Genomic DNA, 23,506 nt, shown 5'->3' on the forward strand with positions numbered 1-23,506 from the left:
AAATGCGCAACAAAAACTTTTTGTAAAAAATTCATATCGCGAGTTTTTAGCGAGAAGGTCAAACTCGAGAGTTGTATAGATTAGTAACATCATCTATAGATCGTGAAGCGCTAAGAGCCAATCATATTTATTACGAGCACGATAAAAAAAATAATGTAATCGGTTCGACGAACTGCATGGGAAAGCGAGTGGTCGCCTACCGCAGTTTCCTGCTCCAATTAATACAAGTTTAGCAACTTGCATTTAACCGTTATACTATGCTCACATAAAAGACACCATCCTTTCGAGCGGGTGATTCACTCAATGGTGTAATGATTGGAGTAAACGCAGTTGAGTCACAGGAGGCAAACGTAACGACTTTAAATTAAATGATTGTAGAATATCCGACGCGGTGGTTGTAGAGTTGTAGGCTTGTAGAGTTGTAGAGAAACCGCGAACCAAGGACAACTACAGCATGATCTCGTTGGGTATATATTATGTAAATAGGTACACGATAAGGTGACTGAGCATGCGTTATTAATTAAACTGTGTACGTAACCATATGTATATATATAATTTGATTGAACGTCGGCGTGGGTGCAAAAAAAATCCATTGCTCATTCCGAGAATTCTACTAGATCTAGACAATGTAGTAGAGACGCTAATATGCACTCACACAAGTAAGACGGCTTATTATGATAATACAAAATGATGAGATCACGAGTGTTCAATTCGAGAACGTCGAAATAATGAATGGTCGATGACCGTGACAATTGGTCCCATCAATCTTGTCGTGACAAATCGCTTATGGTAGAAACAATGTTAATTTGTGTCTCTAAATACACCTATACGACAAGCAATCCGGATGTGTTAATGTACTAGTTGGAATTTAGATTAAGTATGCTGAGAATCAGCTATGAAAATAGATTGTCAGTCTCATATTCTTCAACAATCATTGAACAAAATTTTAGATTAATTAATCCTCATTCGAAGATTTTCTGATATCTAAGATTAGTGCAATTCTGTAAATACGCTGTGTTTTAATTATGTTAAATTTACAGCTGCATTCAGAGTAGGTGGTAAGAAAAGGGACAGGGATTTCCGATTACCTAAGATTATAGTTGTTCCAAAAAAAAGCAGAGTGCTGCTTTCTCATTTATTCTCGTAAAATGTTTTTTCTTTAAAATTATTTTATGCAAATATTTTTAAATGGTTTACAATCACTGTTGTGGTTTAATTTACAGCTGCATTCAGAGCAGGTAGTAAGAAAAGGGAGATTTGCCGATTAACACATTTTTTTGTCTATGTAAAGAATGATCCAATTCGAGTTTCCTATGTTGGCAGTACTGTAAACCAGACAGCTGTCAATAATCACGCGTGTTCAAAGTGTCAAATGTTAGTTTGTTCTACAGATATATCAATTCTGTACGAATTGTATATTGAAATTTAAGGGAAGATTATGGTAAATTTCATCGCCTACTGAGCAAATAATTCGCAACGTAGTGAAAAAAAGTGTTGGAGATAGTTAAGCCGAGAATATTACTGCTATAGGTGAAAGTGTCGATTTACCATCACCATCCCACATACATATTTCCAGCTCTTCATAGCTATCCCTAAAAATTTTATAAAGTTGATCAAACTCGCTGAAAAACTGGATGGCTCGTGCAAGAGATGCGCTCTTGAGCGCTGACGTCCTGGCCGCGACGGATAAGGGACGCGATCGCGACGATCTAGTTACTTAGAAATGACGGATTGCCAATGCTCCTACCAAATAGGCACCATATAGTTTACAAATACGGATACGATCCATAGTTATATAAAAAAAAATCTTTGAATTCTTTACAACAAAGAGTACATCACTTGTATTCCATATAAAAGAGCCATATCCAGAACGCGAATCGTCAATAAATAATTGTGACACGCGCTCCTTATAACAAATACGAGCAACCTCAACGCTTTATCGCAAACTCCATTTCTGCTAGTATTTCTAAATATTTCTAAATAATATTAATATATATTGTAATTTACATATATATTTTCTTATGATCAGATCGACTTTTTATTTCTCGAAAAATGGTTAACATCGAGAAATAAGAAACACTTATCTAAGATAAGTTTTCAGTATGCACACGTTTGCACTTCTATGATATCATCGGTATTATTTTTGTAATATGTATGAATTGTTAAGCACTTTATGACTAATTTTGATAAATATTGATGTATATTTAATATAAATAAAGATTTCTTTATATAGGATATGCTCAATATCTTTTCACCAAATCATAGTTTTTGCTATCGTAGCAATATATAATTTTACAATAAAAAACATTTTTTTAATCAAATAACAAATAAGCTGTAAACATGAAAATGGTTATAAACCAGAACACATATATTATATGTATATAATTAGTATGTTGTAAAATGATTTACATATATTATATAATTTGATATATATGAACATATTTTTTTCAAAACACAGCACAATTATTTGTTAATAGCATAATAAAAGAATTGCTTGTTACTGCGAATTACGTTTATAATTTTCGTTGGAGTTATCCAAGCGCGCGTGCAGATTGCCTCTTTGGGCGGATTTGGACAACTTGGAAATGCACCATTTAAATGGACCTAAAATGAACTGGACTATACCGATACAAAATAATTCATTGTCTAGTAAGCACTTACCCAGGGATAGCGTTGCCAAATCTCCAGCTGTTTGAATTATGATTTAAAGAGCACTCTTATATGATATTTTAAAGTTGATAACATCTCAAAATTGTTTGTTAAAGATCTTACACTTTAAGAAGCTGCTGAAATGAATAAAAAATCAACTATCAGGCTGAATTTCATAGTTCAACTTGTCCAATTTTTTTACACGTTTCAATCGATTGAGACGTAGATCGCTTCAGAACAAAATTTGCAGCGGTGACTTTTAGTGTTTTCATTTAAGCAATGATTTAGTTTTGAAATATAGTGTTTTAGATATTACGATCTATTTTTTTCTGGCAACGCCTAATACATATTGCAAAGCAAACAGTTCTCTTAGTAAAACAATATTTGAGTTGGACGATAACAGCTGCCACGATAAAAACAACCAGACGCGATAACAACAATAATATTGGTGTCAATTGTTTGATTAATAATGAATAAAGCACGCGATTGTGTGAAATATTGCATTAGAATACAATGAAATTGCGATAACGTTCATAATGAGATACGATTTTTATAGCACTACAACAATTGACCTTGTGAAGGTCATTCTTACGTCTCCGACCGTTAATTGATTTAACGTGTAAAATATTGCGCGGAAATCTATCTATCATATTATATTTGAAAGGCTCTGCCACGACAGGCGAGTAAATAGAAACGTTGAAGAAAATTGATGGAAATGTGTCAACGTCCATCATTTTTCACATAAGGGATTGTGATGTTTGTCTTTGGACTTTTCGTGATATTATACATTACGAAGCGCACAGTGTATCATTATCGCTTTTTAGCGTTATCGCTAACAGTTAGTTACACAAAAAGGGTAAACATGCCCGTAATCAGCCGCGTAACAAATATTCCACACTTAAATATAAAAATATGTATTGACTCATAATTTAATATCTTATCGCTTCTAATTAACCTTGCCACTTTCCATATATTTATGGAGCATAATTTATTAGCTATTTACAATAATACGGCGATTGAGTAAATCACGCGTTTTGAGAAATCGTGATGTCAAATTTCAAGACCGTTGACATTGTCATGCACGATCAAATTTTGATTTGAAGCATAACTGTGTTTTGTTCATTTCGATACTATTTTGACACAGATAGCGCAAGCTTTGCTTTATCGACCTTCGATTAGTTGCAAATTTTGATTAAGAATGATTCACTATGGGCGTCAAAAAAACGCAGTGATTGATTGAGGTTTTTTTGTTATAATTTGCAACCAATTTGTCTATTGTGGCTATTGTGAATAACTATCAGATCGCTTACGTGCGCAATGAACTCGTGCGCAACCCGACACGCCCCTCCAGTGACGTCACATGCGCGCGCATCCGCGCCCCTTATTAAAAGCGTCTATTTTGGAGTAGGTTCAGTGCGGTCCGACAATGCGAAATCGTTTCCTTTCTTCTCTTGCCAAGGTTGTCGACTCGGTGTTACGTTACGCGTTTCATTAGCCAAGTCGAGCGTTCCGAGTCGGCTGCCAAGTTTTCAAGATTTGTGTTGATACACGTGTTTTTATTGCCAGCTATGTCTGCTGGGGGGCATTCCTATAATTCGCTTATGTGCGCATTCAAGTATTTATTTACCTTTCGAATGCTGTACAGCAAAATTTGTATCACAAAGATTAGATAACACGATTTAAATACGGAATAACGCAGTCCGTAACGTCTCAGACTAGTTATTCTAAGGTTGCGAGTTCAAACCCCGCCATCGACATTATTTAAGAAATACATTTTTAAAATACGGGCTTCAGGGGAGAATATTTTTTTTTAAAACATTTGTATAAATATATTTTAATATGTAATAAATCAAAAACCCATCAGTTTTTCTGATAGAATATGCAATATTTTTTGTGATATTATAGATTATATAATTTTTACGGCTCATGAGGCGTAGCGCTTTTTACATTATATAATGTAATATATAGTTTAATTAATAAAATTTAAATCGACTAAAAAAACTCATGATAAATACAAATTAACGTATTTATGTAAATTTACATATTTCACAGATTATTGTTAATTGTTAGCAAAATAATTATTATCAAGTTATTTGTGAATAAAATTTCATTGAAATTATATTTAAATATACGTGTACATAGCTATATATTTATTTTATTTTTAATCCTCTGTTGTAATCTAACAGGTGTAAACCTAATGCGTTACAACGGGGTAAATATGTACTGGTAAAACTGAGTAAGCCAATCAGACATATAAATAATTAATTATATATCATTATGTGTACTCGAATTTATAGTCTATAGATAGGTTTTTAATAATGGCGCATTTTTATAAATAAAAAATTGAGTTTACTGCCGTGGCTCGAACCCGCGGCCTCTGGGTTACCAGTTTAGACCTTATGAACTACGCTATTCTGATCTGTATATGCTATATTTACTGGACTTAAACAATTAAACACAGTGGCATTTTTTATTTATTTATAACTGGTTAGTAATAGTATTATAAACATTACATTTTATAAAATCATTGCTTACAAAAAATGTATTAGAATAAAAGTAATAACAGTTTTTAAATTAGCGCATATTTTTACATATACATATATAAGACAAATTAATCTTACTGACAAAAAAACGTAATATTTCAGCAAAATAACACGTATCACAAGTAGCCTAAAAACACGATAAAACCGACCTTAACAAAAAATTTAGACATACATGCTAGCAAAAAAATCAATCATTTTGGAAAAATACTGAGTATTTTTTATTTAGAAAATTATAATTTTTCTACTTTAAAAACTTACAATCAATTACAATCTAGAGTCTAAAACTTATCATAATCAATCAAAAATATGTATTTTATAATGATTTTTAAATATTCTGTGTCGAAAAACTGAGTTTCATAAAAAAATCGTCTAAATAAAAAAAAATATTGGAAAAAAATTAATTGTTCAGCTGAAATCTGCATGTAGGTACATATAAAAATTGGTGAAAAAAACTGTTGTTTTGTTGTGTTGAATAACTATTAAAAAGAATATAATATAAATAATCTCAAGTCAATGCTAAAAATTAACTAAAAAAATGTTTCTTAGTTGATATTTGGCTTTAATAATTTTTTGACGAATCAAATATTTCTATCTTTTTCATATACGTACATATGTATGTATATACATACGTATAGGAGAGGTAATAAATTAAACGTATATTTTTATATTCCTATAAATTTAAGCGTCATTTCCTTTGGCTAAAAATTAACATTTCAAATCACTCGAAAACAGACGATCCGATCAAAATGTACCGTAATCTGTTAGTGGTCCATAAATAATTGAAGAGCTTATTTATGTGATGTTAATAGTTTCAATCGCTACAACCATATGTCGCTATGAATATGTACGATGCAATTTACAGCTATTTTTTGTTTGATAATGAATACGGAAAGTGCTTAAAAAACTGAGTAAATACTGTAAAGTGGGTTAATAAGTAAGTTAATCGTTCTCGTTTGTTTTAATTAATTATCATATTTAAGATTCTATTATTATATAATGCTCTTCTTTACACAGAACGTGCATTTTTCACATTTTAATATATTCATTTGAGATTATGCAAACGCGAATAGTGCCGAATATATTTTAATATATTTTTTTGTGAGACTACTGGCCATTATGCGACTATAGAAAAATGTGATGTAGAATTTAAGCTATTGTATATTTATACAAAAAAAGCAATTCCACTTACGTTGCTATGTAGTTTGTTCAAAATTTAAATTCGATTTCTAAAAATAAAATCAGATGAGAGTCTGTTGTTTATTTTCTGCTATGTTTGTACTATTTTCTTTCCAAATAATTTATATATTTATAACTGCTTTAATGAAGACAGTTGCAGCATGTGCATTTTACTCAACCTAAGTGAATTTCAATACGGTTGGTTGTGATGGTATTGATGGTATTTTATCAGAACATAATTGATTCACAGCGATTTTCCATTTCGCTTCAAGGGATTCTAATCCTCATTTCGATTATGAGAAAGGCATGAATAATTTACGAAGACAGTCGCTCAATATGACAGGATTTGAGTTGAGAGGTTGTATTTTATATGTTTGCTATAAAATCCATTTAAAAATATTATTATTGAAATACCAAAAGTAGTAGTATCAATAGGAAAAAGTAACAAATATTTATAGATCAAGGAAAGGCATTAAAATCTACGGTTTAAATATAAGCGAAGAGTAGACCAAATACAAATTGAAAATTTGCTACACTGTTGCGTTTGAAAAGCAGTTTGCAAGTGTAAAAGGTTATTTCTGTAAAACTTTGTTGTTGTGTTGCCATCGGATACGTTTCACCGAAACGAATATGAAATTTTCTGACTGAAAACTTTCAAGTCGATACCATTTTTTCTCTTTACACACTCTTACGTATTTGTATACTTTTCATTCGCATCAAAAACTTTGATCGTCTTCTTTTGGAACTTGCGATACGCTCGATTGGGTTCGTTGCTAAAACTCATTCGCTAAAACTTTTTCCAGCAACCAACACTGCGAAAACTAATAAATAATTCGTATTTGTTGTCGTGATGCAAACGCGAGTTTACTGTTATGTCCGTTTGCGTGTAGCGTCTCTATCTTTGCTTTTTTTTCATTCTCCTCTCTCGTTCTGTTCTTATTGTGTTGAAACAATGATGTTGTTCCATTTGCATGTTCTAGCGTGTAAAATTGTAAATAGCCTTTAGCAGATCTCTTAATAATGAATGTACGTATTTTTTCACGGTGAATTACTCCGTTTTCATGCCTCCACTGACACTATGAATATTCTTATTCTGGTTCCAATTGCAGATTGTATCATTAAACAACTTATTGATGATGTATCGCAGTGGTCGACATTTTTGGTTATTACTCCAAAATAATAATAAAATAAACAAAAACATATGGTTTATACATTTATAAATACAGAGTTAAGAACCTAATTTCGAATATTAGTAAATTAGCGAAAAAATATTTGTATTGTAAATACGTGCAAAAAAGTATACACATTAATTGTAAAATCAGTTAGTCTATTACTTATTTTCATAGTGTATATTACTGCCGTTGATAATACTCGCTCGCTTTTCGTTGATGTTGGTTTAATTGTGAGCAAGGTTTTATACAAAATATTTAATTATGAGTTCATTCACCGACTGGCTGCATTTCCTCGGCTTAATTCTTCTTCGACTGTCAACGTCATATGAAATCGTCGTTAATATTCTCTTCATTAATTATTTCAGTATCCGATTTTGAACTATCTAAATTAAAAAGTCGTTCTAATAAATCTTTCCTACTATTCCAATATATATTTTTGGTAGCAACTTCGCAAATTGTTTTCATTGGTAAAATAATCGAGCTTTTGTGAAAAATGTATTAAACCAATAAGCTGCTTATATTAATTTATATTTTTTATTTGAGCGCTGTAAATATTTAATTTAATTTCATACAATTTTTTCAGTAGAAAAGCGATCTCGAGTATTTTTTGAGTCTCGAGACACGAGGCAATACAAAAGTCGGATATTCCCCGGAATAAATTCCAAGGTTGTCCCTACACAGAATCCCTAATATGTATAGAGAATTTTACATATGTAATATAGTTTTCATACAATTCGCCTCAAACAAGCATAACCTTGTGATTAGGGTTCTCAATCAATTATTCGAATTATACTATATGAATATTTGAATAATTGATCGAATATTCGTAAAATTTTTTCTTTTTCAACCCTCAATGATCAGTAATTCGCACATCATTGTATTATGCATATTTTTTTAAATTCAATGATTAGTGATTTTGGAGCGATTGCTTCAAAAGTTTTAGCAATTTTACGAAACAGTTAAAAAGTATCACATTTTCATGAAAAAACATTTGTCAGTTAGTCGTGCATAAATTTGTACTCAAATTTTCAGCGGCTTGTGTTTGTTTTGAGGTCTTCATATACTACTTTGGCGGACGGATAGTGATGGGTGGCAATTATACACAGATTGAGCGGCTGCAGTAATATTTTAATGAATGGATATCATATTATAATAATCGCATGTTGTTGAATGATCGTTGAAAGAATGAACGTTGCCCTCGCCGCTTTCACGTCAGTGTTGCCGCATAGTTTGTGGCCAAATAAATCGCCCCCTACAGATTTTTTTTATCCAATTCTTAGACTCATGGTCTGAAAATATTGTTTAACTGTAATTTAATAATAAAAAAGTTATCTTACAAAGATTTTTGGGTATATTATGAAAATATCAAGAAGGAATGTTTTATTCGGAAACAGTTTAAGATGTCTTTTAGCAATGTATTGTTATATTTGATTGCGCAGCGCAAAATCTTTGGAAAATCTATTCATAATTTCCACTTTATTTTAATAAATGTTTTAGGTTCTATATGTATTTAAAAATTAATTAAAGATATACTGCATGAAATAAAAGTTACCAAAAATCTCCTAATATAATTAAAAATTCATAAAATATAAATATTTTTTCTATCGGAGAAAAAATAGGTTTCTGCAAACAGCAGCAGCATTTTTATCGCTTTTACGTGATACATTTTGCGCGCTTTTGCAGACCTTGACATCCAATAAATTACAATCTGCCATATTCTGAAATTCAATACATGATTCATTGTTGAAGCCAAAAATGTATCGGCAGATCCTATTTTTTGTTTGAAAACATACATTAAATAGCAATATTTTATGCAATTTTATTTATTATAAAATCTCCTGAGATTTGAATTATTACTTCAGTTCCTCGACCCTGTTCTATTGAATGCATTACCAAATTATATAACTCTCTGAAACACCTGCTGGTGATGTGTCAGCTTGGTTGCACGTCTAAGATAAAAAAACAATTTTCAATGCAAATTAAAAAGTATATAATCTACGTGACGTAAATACGAAACCGATCGTATCGTACGCATTTCAATCAAGCATTTTATTGCTTGCGTATCCTTGGGAGTACTTGGGGAACGCCCACGGCATGAACATACATACTGTATATGCATAAAGAAGGATCATATCGTGTTCACACGAACAACACTCATACACACAGGATACGTTTGGAGATGTGGCTCGCGTTCGTAATCGGTTCGGAACCCGCTTTAGTGAAACAATGGGCCTCGGATTGCTCTTTCCCACTATTGTTTTTTGACTCGCAACGGTCGCCAAAGGTCGACGGTCCTGTGATTGTTGGTCACTTTACAGAACACGCGTGAATTCCTCCCATGTTTGTGAACTGTTCTTTGTAACCTCACTCTAACAATAATCTACTTTATTTTGACCCATATGTTGCTTCATTTGTGACAATTTTCAAATAGTGACACATGTCATATTGGTTTAGCTTGAGCGTTCCCACTGCGATTTTATTGCTTTTGACGTGGATTTTTGACTTCTGAGAAGTGATTTTTTGTGCTCTCCTATTGGTCAATATTCGGTTTGGCTATACTTAATTCGATTCTCACTCATTGTAAGTTGTAATATTGTTATAAAAAGAACTGAGCGCTTCCACTGCGATGGCGACGGCACGATTTTATTGCTTTTGACGAAATCGAAATATTAAAAAACGATTACTGACTGGCCAATTTTGCTCCCCCTGGAAAAAGTTAAAAGGACGTCCTTGAATACCTTATCCCACTTTACTTAAATTTTCCTTAAATATTTTAGAAGTACAATCTCGATCCATTTTTAAATACTCTTTCTCATTTCGTGTTATATGACCAAAATATTGATAACTTCGTATTTTTACAACAGTCCCACGTTTTTACACAGCAATAAATCCAAAGTTCAAAAGTTTTTTTCTACTTTTTTCATTGTTGTTTTGCTCAAAGTCCACACTTTCACTCCATATGGATTTAAGAGAAGAATCAGCATGTCTATACTCGCATTCGTAGCTTACTAATAATATAAATACTCCATAGTTACTATTGCTCATCAAAATTTTTTGTCAAGCCTTTATAAAATATCAATTTATATAAATGCGGATTTAAGGTTAAGATTAAGGGAAATCAAAATAATTAGCTAAATCGCTGTTAGTACTTTTTAAAAAATAAGATACGAAGTTGATGTGAAAATCGTAGTACACTCATATAGTCTGAACAACCGAGTTTCATGTATACTATATTATATAGCAATCGAAAGTACAAATGTGATCATATATTATACAGCGTGGGGATAAGTTACAGTTAACTGTCAGAATATATTCTATAAACAATAGTTGAGATTACCCAGAACCGTCGACTTTTGTAAATATTTACATAGGACAGATGAGAAACTGCACTCCCGTTCTGACTTTCTCGGCGTGTATCTTTACCTTCTTAATTGGCAATGGCGCGTTTCAACAATGCAATGTGAAGGTGAATGCGTGCGGCAAAGTGAGTGGCAGCACGGAGAAGAGAGAGAGAGAGAGAGAGAGAGGTGGTTACGTCACCTCCATTGACGCACACCTACGCGGTCTGCAGCTCGTCTCCGCCATTGTTTACGACGCGAGACCTCTTTGTTTCCGACCGGTCGGTTTGTGTTATGTAATTTCGATTTTCGTTCGGCGGCAGGAATGCCGAAGGCAAATTGCCGCATAATTAATCGCTGATTTAATGCGTTGAAGTATTTTTCCAAATTGTTCTGCGTCTGAAATGGGTTCATACTCGGGAGGCTTTGTTGCGGAAACGCACTGTTCTTTCATGTGTTAAAATTGCACCACTAGCGTGTTTTGTGAAACCGTATCATCTTTATTTCACTCAGAGCTATTTTGTATTTTTCAATTGATTTACTATACTAGTTGCATCCCTAGAATAATAAATGTGTTTCATTTACTGCTTTTTTATTACATTATATTTACTATACAAATACAAAGTGGAGATGATATCATTACATATTTCATATTAATTCGATTTTTTTGTGTTAGGCTAAAAAATTGTGGTTAATTTTAAAATTATTATATATACCAAATTGTGGCTAATTTAAAAATAAATATATATACCAAAATTTACTTTAAATGAAATAATAAGTTAATTTATCAGTTCTTTCCTGTTATTGGGGGACAAATTTTTACTTAAAATTTTGTATTTATTTGTTTTTACATTTAATACATTTAAAAATTATATTTTTTAATTAGATTCGCTGAAAATAGTTATTCATGGGGTGTTCACTATTCTGACCAACACCCACTTATTTTAAAACAGTGATGGTCAGAACCAGTAGCGTAGCCAGGATTTTGTCAAGAAAAAAGGCAAGATAATTTTTGTAATTAATATTTAATTAACATAAAATCACTGGCTGCACTCCGCCAAGGGGGGGGGGACACAACTTAACATATTCTTGCAGGAATTATACAGCTTCCGTTTCGGTACGAGGCAGATTAATCACGTTTATTTTAAATAAAAAAAATAATTGTATATAAATGAATAACATGTATATTTTTTTTTAATTTGCCTATATTTAAGTTTAATTTTAAACATCCATTTTTTCCTTCAGAACCCACCACGCAACGCATCATTTTTCGTGAAAACAAAATCAATGAATTTCGTGAACTAATCCTCAAAACCAGCATTTTTATATTTTATTTTATTTGTATTGAGTTTCAAAATATTCAGTTTTCTTGTAAATATTTTTTTAAACTTGAAATAAAACAAATTTTATCATTTTATTATGGTCTTATGCAACCCTCATATTGAAAAGCACCGATTCAATAATTTTAACGTACATATGTTGATTTGATATTTTTTGTTTTTTAATTCAAAAGTTTTCACACATCACGAAATGAATAAATAACAAATTGCTTCATTATATTACGCGTGCAAGCGTGGCGGTGGCCGGTATAAAACCGGCTAGTACCATAAATTGCTATATATATTCATCAAACAAAACAATACATTTTTCTCTCATTAAATCATCTGCAGAAATAAATGTCTAAGATGTTATTTGTCGATTTTGCTATCTTAATAGACATATATAAGCGTTTTCTTTAAAAACACAGAATTTCTTGGAAAAACGCGATCCCTAATTTGTTTACGTTGAAATCGGATTGCGTAGAAAAAAACATAATATGTTCAGTTATAAATATCGCTCAGTTTATACATGTGTTTTTGAGGAATTTATAGAAGTATATCTTGACTTTTATTTTAGTAGAGTTTATTCACGTCCGCGACAAAAATAAACTCGCGCACTTTAGCGCATGCTAATTTTAAGTAAATTTAGAGAGAGAGAAAGCCTTTTTTTTGCATGAAAAAACTAATAAAAGAATACCGTGAAAGCAAAAAAAAATACAAGAAAATAACATTACGGCCTCTATTGTATATTTAGAACTCGTCTTTGAGATTATATACTGACATGTGATACGCAGAAGATTTTTACCCTTTTTTGACTCCATGTTTATAACATCGACAAGTTTATGGTTATATTTTATATGTATACATACATATTATACATACGTATATAAAATGTATTACCCGCGTATTTGTATTATACGTTTATTTATTATTACATAGAAGGGAGTCGACTAGAGAAAGCGGATACGTTTTATACGTGGATAATTTAAAATGTATATACGAGTACGAAGAAACTACCCTTGGGGGTGAATTTGGGGGACCTTTCTATAAATACGCCCGCATGCGACGCACACCTTGTTTCGGCCCTTTGTTTAATATTTATATTCGAATTCGACGTTTAACGACAGTGCGGCTGGTTTTCTCGTGCCAAAAATAATTGAAAAACAGATAGCAATCATAATAAAAAATATTAAGCGAACAGGCTAAAAAGATCTCCGAAAATTGAAAAGCGACAAGCCAATATACAATTAGTTCTGATAATAAACAATATACAACTCTACTGAAATCGTAGAAATATCAATCCATTTTTTCTCATAACGCGTCAACCTAAAAACAATTCACGCATCCTTAAAATAATATCGACCATACACAAACTATTGTGTATGGTCGATATTATTTTACGGATATTTGCACTAGCAACATTGTGTCCTATTATTTTTTAAATTGCACGCAGTGAAAAATTCGAAGAAATTAATTTTTAGATCCAATACGTAACGTGTTCATTTTACTCAATTGCCAATATAATTGAACAAACAAAAATCTAAAATACCCATAATTACTTCAACAAAATTGTCGAAAAAAACGATATAACTAAGTATAATTTATAATTAAGAGATGAAGTTAAATTTATGCAAAACTTAAATACATACATACATATATATTATATAGGTAAAACTGTAAAATTACTGAATAGAACGATTTTCTTATCTCGGTTAGAACAGTTATTGAAGAATTTAAAGTCGAACTTGAATTACGGCAGACGAGTTAAGTGCGCCATATAAAGAGACAGCTGTTGTGTGTTAAAAATTGCGTTTCTCCGACTTATTGCGCGTCCAATTTCCCAGTACTGTAAAACCGGTTCGTTATAATACTGCGATGAAAAGTCAATTCTTCGAACGGCGCTTATCGTTTCGACACTGTTGTTATAATAATATTATGTCATATTTTCTAGAGTCGTCGGAATGCGCTTTGCATACAATGCGTCACTTTGCAGTCGCCGAGTTTTTTTAAAATAATTATTCTAATCGAGAAGCGCTAACGAATAAAATAAAACACATGGCTTCCGCTAGTCCGCGTAATAGCTTCTGCGGAATTAGCTTTCTCGGAAGTGCAGACGCGTTTTGATACTGCACGTCGAAATAGCACCCGAGGAGCTAACGCTCAGCTCCGACTTGAGCCGAAAGCGCTAACGATTTTTATTCGTAATCTTGCACGGTTATTATTAATTAAAATATTTAAAAGAGCGTAAATTATGTCATGATTAGGTATGCGCATAAATTAGGTGTTAATTTCAATCGCCCACCGGTTGTTCGTTAACCGTTAAGTATTTCGTTGTATGAAAAATATAATCACGCCGTGGGTTTGAATTTGCAAGCGTAGTGTTGTTGTCGTATTATTATTAGTTCGTCTGCGTCGTTTCTTATGAGTAAATTTAAAGAGAACTACAATTTGGAATTTATAATGTTATGTGATCAACATCAGTTCCCGGCTCTTTTAAAGCCTTCGTAAAATGTCAGTTTACGGAGAAATTTATATTTGTTAAACTAAATAATTCTTACATTCTATATTTTTGTTGTTTCGGAAAGTTCGGAAGTGAAGGGGAAGAAAATAATTAGCGTCCCGGCACTTTAATTTAGCACTATAATATACAAAATATATGTGTGATAAGAAATCTGTAGTTAATTTTACAAGTATAATTGTAGGTTTTTGAACAATTTTTTAAATTAAAAAGACCATATATCATATTAAATAGTTAAGATTATTTTTATGAAAGCTGTGCAATTATTATAATAAACTAGCGTAAATACCATTATTTTTTGTTTTGTTGTTTGGGGTGAAAAATATTACCGCCGGAAAAGTAAGGTGATTCCAAAAATTGCAGCTGATATATATAATATTGATGGTAATTGCGAAAACCCATCTGAAAATTATAATCTTTTAAAGTTAAAAGGCAGGTCGGTTAGATATTCGTTTTTAGTTAAGCCAGTTTAAATTGTCTCCTCGTTACATTCGATAGCAATGTTTGAAGCATAATTGCGTAATCGATGTGTTTCTCATAGCATACAATTATGTGGGATATCATATATCAATGGTTAGAGAATCAGGGTAAAATCGGTAAAAAATATTTTTTTTAGGGATAATAAAATGAAAAAGTATATATTTGTACTATTTTATATTAATCTAGAAACATGTATTATGTTTTATTTTGCAGACACGTTTGGTTCATTAAATTTGACGTGTCAGAAGAACCTTAAGAAAATCACTTTTAAATGACAATATTTGTTAAAGCTTTTAAAACTGTAAGAGGAAGCGATAAAAGTAACTGACATACACTCTAACGAATATTAAAACAAAGCACAGTAATCGACTAAACTTCGAAGACATTGTTCAAATTAGTTTGCCATAAAAACATTTGATGTTCTTGTGGCAATAATGAAGCAATATATTTCAAAAGCTTGAATATAAAAGTTTATTATTACAGTAAATCATTCTCTATAGAGGGGGTAAAATCTGGATAAATAAATATATTTTGCGGTAGACTTGTGTCGTGGTCAGAATTTATATTAAAAGGTCAGAATATAAGCGGATTATTTTGATAGATGGTCAGAATAATATTTTTCAGTTGGCAATAATGTTCTTGTATAGTCTTATTATTGCTGTAACGCTGAACATTAGTACAACTGGTCATTATCATTATCAAGGTGTTTTAGGAGCTTGAGCAAAATTGTTTGATTGGGCTCGCAATATGTTAATACAAGCCAAGGGTGCTCTCCGCCGCCACTCTGTCGTTATTCCCGCTTCGTTCATCGCACTGAATACCTTACAATCAAATATATTTTTGACCAACAGTTTTAAAATAAATAATTTATTGGCGATTTATATTATATGTGTTCAGAAACTCTTGGCTATTTGATCATAAGAAAATAATTTTGGACCAGTGAATATAATTTTGTATAAAAGTAAAAGAAAAAAAGAATAAATTAGTGCGTGCAGTACGCGTTAGTAGTGTCAGACGGCAGAGAACGTTATTCGAAATGACAGAAAAATGAGATTACGGCGCTCGGCTGCGTAGCGCCGCTGGCCGGAAAGGGCCGATCTCGGCCGAGAACGGCCGAGAGCTGCCGACGCACACTTGTTGCGGCAGTCCGCCGGTGGCGCCCGAGTGCGTCGGCCGCATTCACCGTATCAACATCGTCGATTCTCTTCGTCCGCGAAACCGACCGAATTACGTAGCCGCATCTGCTGCACGCGTCGCACGGTGTACGTATCTCGGTCCCGGCGAATCTAGTGTTGTTCGCGCGTCGCTGTCGCAGTCGCACCGGCGACGGAGGCGACAAGCGGCGTGTGTGTGTATGTGTGTGCGTGCGTGCGTGTTTTTTTTTTGAAAGTTCAACGGAGGTCCAAGATGGCGGGCGCCGCGTCGCGATCGGCATAATCAATTATCGTCGGTCGGTGGAAACGAAAGCGACCGATTTCTCTCTCCGCACTCGTTTGCGAATCGCTACCCGAACTTTTGAAAAAAAGTTTCCCTCGAGGGGAGCGCGTGCACCTGCCTCGCATTCTCGCATTCCTTCGACGATATCGATCGCGCTCGCGGCCCAGCCGACGTAGGGGTCGCCTATCCTTTGTTGCATTTCCTATGCACTTTCGGCAAAATTGTCTCCATACTCAAGGTCGCGTTCAAAATGTACGCAGTCATGAAAACGCGTTAAAACGACAGTAATCGTCGTTCGTTCGAGCGACGTTAACGCGACGCAGTCGCCATCTGTCGACGGTCTCCGAACGTTGAACGTACATTTTAAAGTGCACAATTCCAATAATTAATTCATTTGAAATAAGACATGACCTTGTGCGGATAATTGAAAAAATATTGATTTTTAAATTAAGTCGACCATGTGAAAATATGTTAAATCGCGAATATACAAAATACAAGCCAGTTGCTACGTAAATGAAAGTCATAAGCATAACCAAGATGGCGGATATGCATTTTTATATCTAGCAACATTTAATTGTCTCTAATTTTATTTACAAATCGACCGTGTGAAAAAGGTGAATCAAAATGGCGGATGTTACCAGTGTTATGTTATAATGTTACCAGTGTTGAAAAGGGAGTATTTGTTGTGGCTCGTGTACTCGTGTGCTGTGAAATCGTACGTGTGTTATTGTCGCGTTTGTGCCTAGTGCCCAGTGCCCAGTGCCCAGTGCCGACCTATTGACCGTTCGATTCGATTCGACCAAGTGTTATTGAGAATCTTGCTGTGGCCAAGGTCAGAGTGACAGCGGAAAAACTGGTTTACAAATAGCCACAATGGGCTATTTGGCTAAATTTACTCGTTTGCGTTTTCTCATACTTTCCCGTCACAAACGCGCCTTCAATCGTTTTCAAACTATTTTGCATAATCGATTCGCAACCGGCAACCGGTTTGCTATTCAAATCGAAGAGCACTGCAATAATGTTTCAAAAAACTAGAACATACGAAAAGCACAATTATATATTTGTACGTAACTAATTTATCCTCGGGATAAAAATATCCTTTTAGTGTCCTCGAAATCCGCGAAACCTTAATTAATACATTATACGATTTTTTTTCGTTAGTCCACTAAGCGCCCTCCCAAGCTTTTAATTTCATTCTTTTTATAATCATATATATTTTACATATGGCTTGAAATATCGGTAATAGCCGGTGTTGTAGTATTGGTATTAAAATCGTTGGGACATTTTCAACTTTATGAATAAATCTAAAGAGATTTAAGGGCATTCTCCTGTTATCAAAGGGGGTGGGAGGTCAATTTTATTTTAAAATCATATTTATTTATATACAATTATAAATGTCAATTTTTAAATAGATTCGTTGCAGAATTATTTATGGCTTGTTTACTATTCTGATGAAACAATCGAGGAAGAGTATGTACTACACTTTTTTACTTTAAACCCTTGTTACAAATTGAGAATTGAATAAAGCTTGCAATGAAATTTATTTATAGTTAAACTTTGACATTATACTCTGCCAATATATCGATTTATTGAAACACACGTGCGTTCTATTCCATTTCCCGTAAACGTATACAAGTATTCAAAAAGACACAATCCACAAGTAAAGTATAAAATACTCCATATGTTCTGTAACCACTTGCATGGCTTCCAAAGTTACCTATGTCTCAAAATTATTTACTTCATTGTTGAGCCAATTTCTTAGCACCTCTTTCTAATTAGTGCGGCAGCAATATTATGTTTGTAAATTATTTTTTAGAGCTACTATTTCCTGGATATTATATATTTAACATATAATAAACTTTATTATTTTGACTCGGGGTTTTCTTTTACTATTTGCAAAGACAAAGAACTTCAAAAGCAGTTTTTTGACAAAACCACCTGATTAGTCCGTTATCGTTGAATACATATTTGATTTCATTGTTTTACCGATATCATTGCAATTCAAGTTCGTTTCTTGAGTTTTTGTCTAGATTGCGTATGTGTTACTTTCGTAAAAATGTACATAGGTCTGTCTTTTTTTTAAGAATATGCATCGTAAATTAATAATAACAATTAAATTGATTCTGATCAATATTATATCAATGTATAAATTATACCAGTTATTTTAATATTATAAAATTGTCAGGGATGATCATGTCGATCGCAGTAGTGTAGCTAGGGTCTGTGCCGCCCGGGTCGATTCTTACCTTCCCCCCCCTGCATATAAAATCTGTTACACTACACACTATTCACATACTATTACAGTTTTCAAATTTGATAAAATACTTCAATAGTTTCAATGCGCTCGACTCAAACAAACAATGGGGAATATCTGGTAAATTCTCAGAAACTGGCCAAATTTTCGGGTCGGTCAAAGATATTTTTATCTGTAGAGGCGGCATCAGCATTTCTTGAACTGAAGTTATTCGTAGATATATATTTTTAGCGTATTAAGAACCACACTACACGAACGGTCCTTCCATCGCGAAAATGCTGCCCCCAAGCAAGTGCCGCCCGGGGCGTCCCGCCCCTTAGTTACGCCACTGGTCAATGTTATGTGTGCCTCGACTTGATAGGTTATTTATAGGCCTTAACCTCTCTTTTTTACTTTTTAATATTGACTAAAAAGCTAGCGATATTACACTTGAATTCAATAATAAAATCAATCATAACATGTCACATTATCTATTTTTTTACTAATAATTCTGTATGAAAATTTATTATGATTATTTTAAACAGTCGGATAATCATTTACTGATAACATAATAACGTTAAGTAATCAGATTATAGATTTGGCTAAGTGGCTTCCACTTCTTTACCACAGCAAATACAGTTACCCCGGCTGTCTTATATTTACAGCTAGAATATCTTATCTAGATTTTTCGAGTTTTTAATTATTACGTAAGTCATTGACTAATGTAGTTTTTATTTTACAATGCACGTAAGCTTACATTTACTTGGATCATTAAATAATAATGCTATGTAGTTTTTGTAATCAACGATTCAATAATAAGAGACCTAGAGATTTTTATGCCTTAGCTCGCGCATAACGGCTCTCGACCAATTAGCAAGTCATAAACTACTATGCTCGACGAGAAAAAGCGAGTAAACCCAACGGTGTCAACGCTCGCCGTCAATCGTAAAACTGCGAGTACTGCAGAATTTAATCTGAATCGTGGAGAGTTCGGGTATTATCGTTATCAAAAGGCCCTAGTTAATTTTCGTTTGTATCTTTATCGCAAGCTTTTATGGTGTTATCTGAATCGGCAATCACTCGTCCTAATCCCGACTGCGGCGGAGCGCATAAATCGTCACGAAAGTGGCGCATTCCTGCGATTTATGCTCGAGCTTCTCCGCTCCCCCCCTCCCGTTCGTGTCTATCTTCGGTCACGAATGATTAATTTAACGGCGGGCAGAACCAGATCGGGAACGCGAGACGTCCAGCCCGGGACCGGTTTCCCCCTCGGACTGCTCGCTCGCCCGCTTTCTAATTATGCATCTGTCTGCTGGCGGTTCTCTCTTTGTTCTTCGCTCGCCTCTCTCTCGCTCTTCTCTGCGGCGGTTCGCACGCTCGAGCGCCTGCCATTATCTCCATAGGTCGCGAGAAGATGAGCGCGGAGGAAACCGTTTTTCGCTCGATCGCTTCCGGTGTGTTGGACAGTCGAGCGGATTGTCTGACGGCCTTGACTCTGCGCAGACGATGCTCCCTAGTTTTTACCGCGGCGATGATGTTCACGAATAGCAGTGAACAGGTGAAATTAACGGCAAACTCATCAGACACATATAACCTTATCTTGTAGAAACCGCGTGATGGAATTGTATCCAATGTGTTCTGTTAAAGTTTGTGGTAAAACATACTTCTAAGTAAAAAATGCGTGCTATCATAATACAATACAAGGCATTGTGTTTCGTACATATTATTATTATATATTATATTAAAAATAATATATTGTATGTTTAAATTAAATAGTTTCTTTAATTTATCTCATCTTGTAAACTAAAAAATAATTATAAACCAGCAACGTGTATTATCCTGTATTCAACGTGTATTGCGTTTACAAATTGTCCAGCTGAGCTTAAAGTAAAATTCGCATATTAGTTTTTATCAAAATAGTTTATGTTATAAGATGGCATGTATTTTTCCAAAAATAAAACGTTTTTTATATTATTTATTACAATGCGTCTTGGAGTAGGAAACACTAGATTATTTAGGATTCATATTTTTCGATTCAGAATTTTAATACGGTTGTGGTCAGAAGCTATATTACATGGGTCAGAATTTATATTAAAATGTTAAAATATATGCGGCAAGAATAAATATTAGAGGGTCAGAATTTACATTAAATGGTAAGAATTATTTTGACACGATAGTCAGAATCGTGTATCGGCAATAATGTTATCGTATAGTGTTGTTATTTCTGTAACGCTGAAGATTGGTACAACTAAACATTGTGAAATGTCAACGCAACAAGTCTCCGCCGCTCTGTAGTTATTCCCGCTTCGTTTGGGTTTCAAGTTCTTAGAGCGTGCGAGAATTCTAAAATAAATAATTTATTGCTCGTTTATATTCTGGAAAGGTTTTCTTCAACTAAGGATTTAGGAGTGACTTTCGAAGAACGTTGGAAATTTAGCCAGCACATTGCAGTGACTCATAGCAAATCCTTAAAAATGCTCGGTTTTATCTTGAGAAATGCACGTTACTTCAGGAATACTTTAGTATTGCGCACTCTTTATGATATTCTAGTCCGCAGCATACTAGAAACTAGCTCCATCATTTGGATCCCAGGCGTAATGAATCAATGTAATGAATTGAAGCTGGAAAAAGTACAACGTAAATTTCTTCGATATTTATACTTGAAGGAATACGGGTATTATCCGTTATTGTTTCCCAGTGCTTTTATTTTGGGAGCCCTGGGATACGTTTCTTTGTTGACTCGCAGAAGTGTTTATGTAATTAAACACTTCTGGAAATTGCTCAAGGGCATCGTAGACAATCCTTCAGTGCTCGAGCAGCTTCAAATGTGGCAGCTTCCTGAAGGTGGTTATAGTTCTCGGTCGCGTCCACTATTCTTGCCTGTTAAGCCTAGAACTGGAGCACTTGCCAACTCTTCTCTGGCCAAGGCTATTTATCTGCTCAATTTTGTCCATAGTAATATTGACATTTTCTCTTGCACATATGGAGTTTTGGTTCAGTTCGTATGGGACAATGCACACCTGTTGAGGTGATTTGTGTCTGTTGTTTTGTCTTGTTTATATTTGTATGTATTGTGATGTATTAGTACTTTTGACTATCGTGACGCATTGGGTTTGCCTGTCAGGTCACGATTGTTATAATTTTAATATTTTTTTTTTTAATAAATGATAAAATATTTTTTTAATTTACATAATTGTCTTATATTTTTATTCTGACCCTATGCTATTTATATTCCAACCATTTGATATTTATTATGACCAGGCTGATACAATTCTGACGTTGATTTGATTTTTATACTGACCCAAAGTTGATTTAAAAAAAAAAGCCATTATTCAGCAGTTCTAACGAAATGGGTTTTTAAAGCGTTTTATATGCTCATTTTTATTGTGATGTCATATGTTTTTATACGTCATTATACTATGTATCGCCTGCTGAAGGTCATTCAATTCATAGTAATGAAGTCAGAAATGCGTTAGCGCTACCCTCGTTGTTACTATTGTCTCGAATTGTCGAATTTATATATCAGTTCAACTTTCTATTTTGAAGAATCAGCTGATCGTAATTTGACTGTCTAACTCGTTAGAAACATATTTTTCATATAAGGATGAGCTTCTCAAGCTTCAAATATTGTACAAAATATGTTAGGTTTCGATTTAGCTACCCATTGGTGCACGTATTTAATAAATAAATAGGGTCACTTTTATGCTGTATTTACTGCCTCCTCATTTGAGTCCGGAATTCACGCAATAATAAATGTCGACGCGTTTTTACAAAATACCTATTTTTCATGGTTGACATTTCAACGATTTGTATATTATAATTCAAACGAAACCTGTACGTTATATTACCATAACCATAGTAATAATTATATAGTATTATAATAATATATATAATATGTACAGATCCGCGTGGAATATTTATGAATTAGTCGCGAGTGAAATAATCAATATTCTGTTGACGTTTTTTAAGTTGACCTGTTCTATTTTAATATTTTTGTTGATAAATAAAACTTTAATTATATTTTCTATTAATAATAAATATAGACAACAAGGTTAACTTATACATATTATATGTACTATCAGTTTATTTTTCAGCGGGTGCGGATACTGGTAGCTTATTAACTAATAATTAAAAGAAAACTAGTTTAATTTCAGAATACAATTGATCAAATATTTACGATTGAGAAAATCTGTTTTTTTTTTATATATGTACATACCTATAAAATGATATCTCGGTGACCTTGTAATTTATTCAAATTTCAATAGTATGTTGCCCCATTAATGTTATTTTTCTTACATTTGCAAAAATGTATAAGTTTATAAGTTAACGATAATTTAACTATTCTTTCGGTATTTGGTAAAAGTAGTCGTATCAATGATGCTATTTAGTAACAGATTATTTTTACTTAGATATTTTCAACCCAAAATCAACAATGACGGTGGAGATAAAATAATCTCAGTTTTGCTATACTATTCTTTATGAGCTTCAACTTAATAGTAGTTAAATACATACGTAATGCAATGGGCAGGGATGCCATTACATTTAGAAAGTGTCAAATGTGGTTCTATAAATTTCGTTCCGGGAATTTTGACATTGAGGGATATTCCTTATGGGGTTGTTAGTGAGGATATTAGGGTTACC

The 23,506-nt window shown here is 33.3% G+C and overlaps 1 protein-coding gene across 5 annotated transcripts in view; it reads left to right on the top strand.

The window, feature by feature from the left end:
• Kdm3 (Lysine demethylase 3) overlaps positions 1–23,506 on the top strand; it is a 371,633-nt gene that overhangs the window by 337,524 nt on the left and 10,603 nt on the right. The window contains exon 1 of one of the 5 annotated variants that reach the window (XM_088198988.1): positions 16,340–17,464. The exons of 3 other annotated variants lie outside the window; for them this stretch is intronic. The gene's annotated coding sequence lies outside the window, so the exon portion shown is untranslated. Of the gene's footprint in view, positions 1–16,339; positions 17,465–23,506 lie in introns of those variants that run through there. One more of the 5 variants, XM_088198985.1, reaches the window with a different exon arrangement.

The sequence above is a fragment of the Plectrocnemia conspersa genome, unplaced genomic scaffold, assembly GCF_051122295.1.
Source record: "Plectrocnemia conspersa isolate PC_06_02 unplaced genomic scaffold, ASM5112229v1 ptg000012l, whole genome shotgun sequence".
NCBI lineage: Eukaryota > Metazoa > Arthropoda > Insecta > Trichoptera > Polycentropodidae > Plectrocnemia > Plectrocnemia conspersa.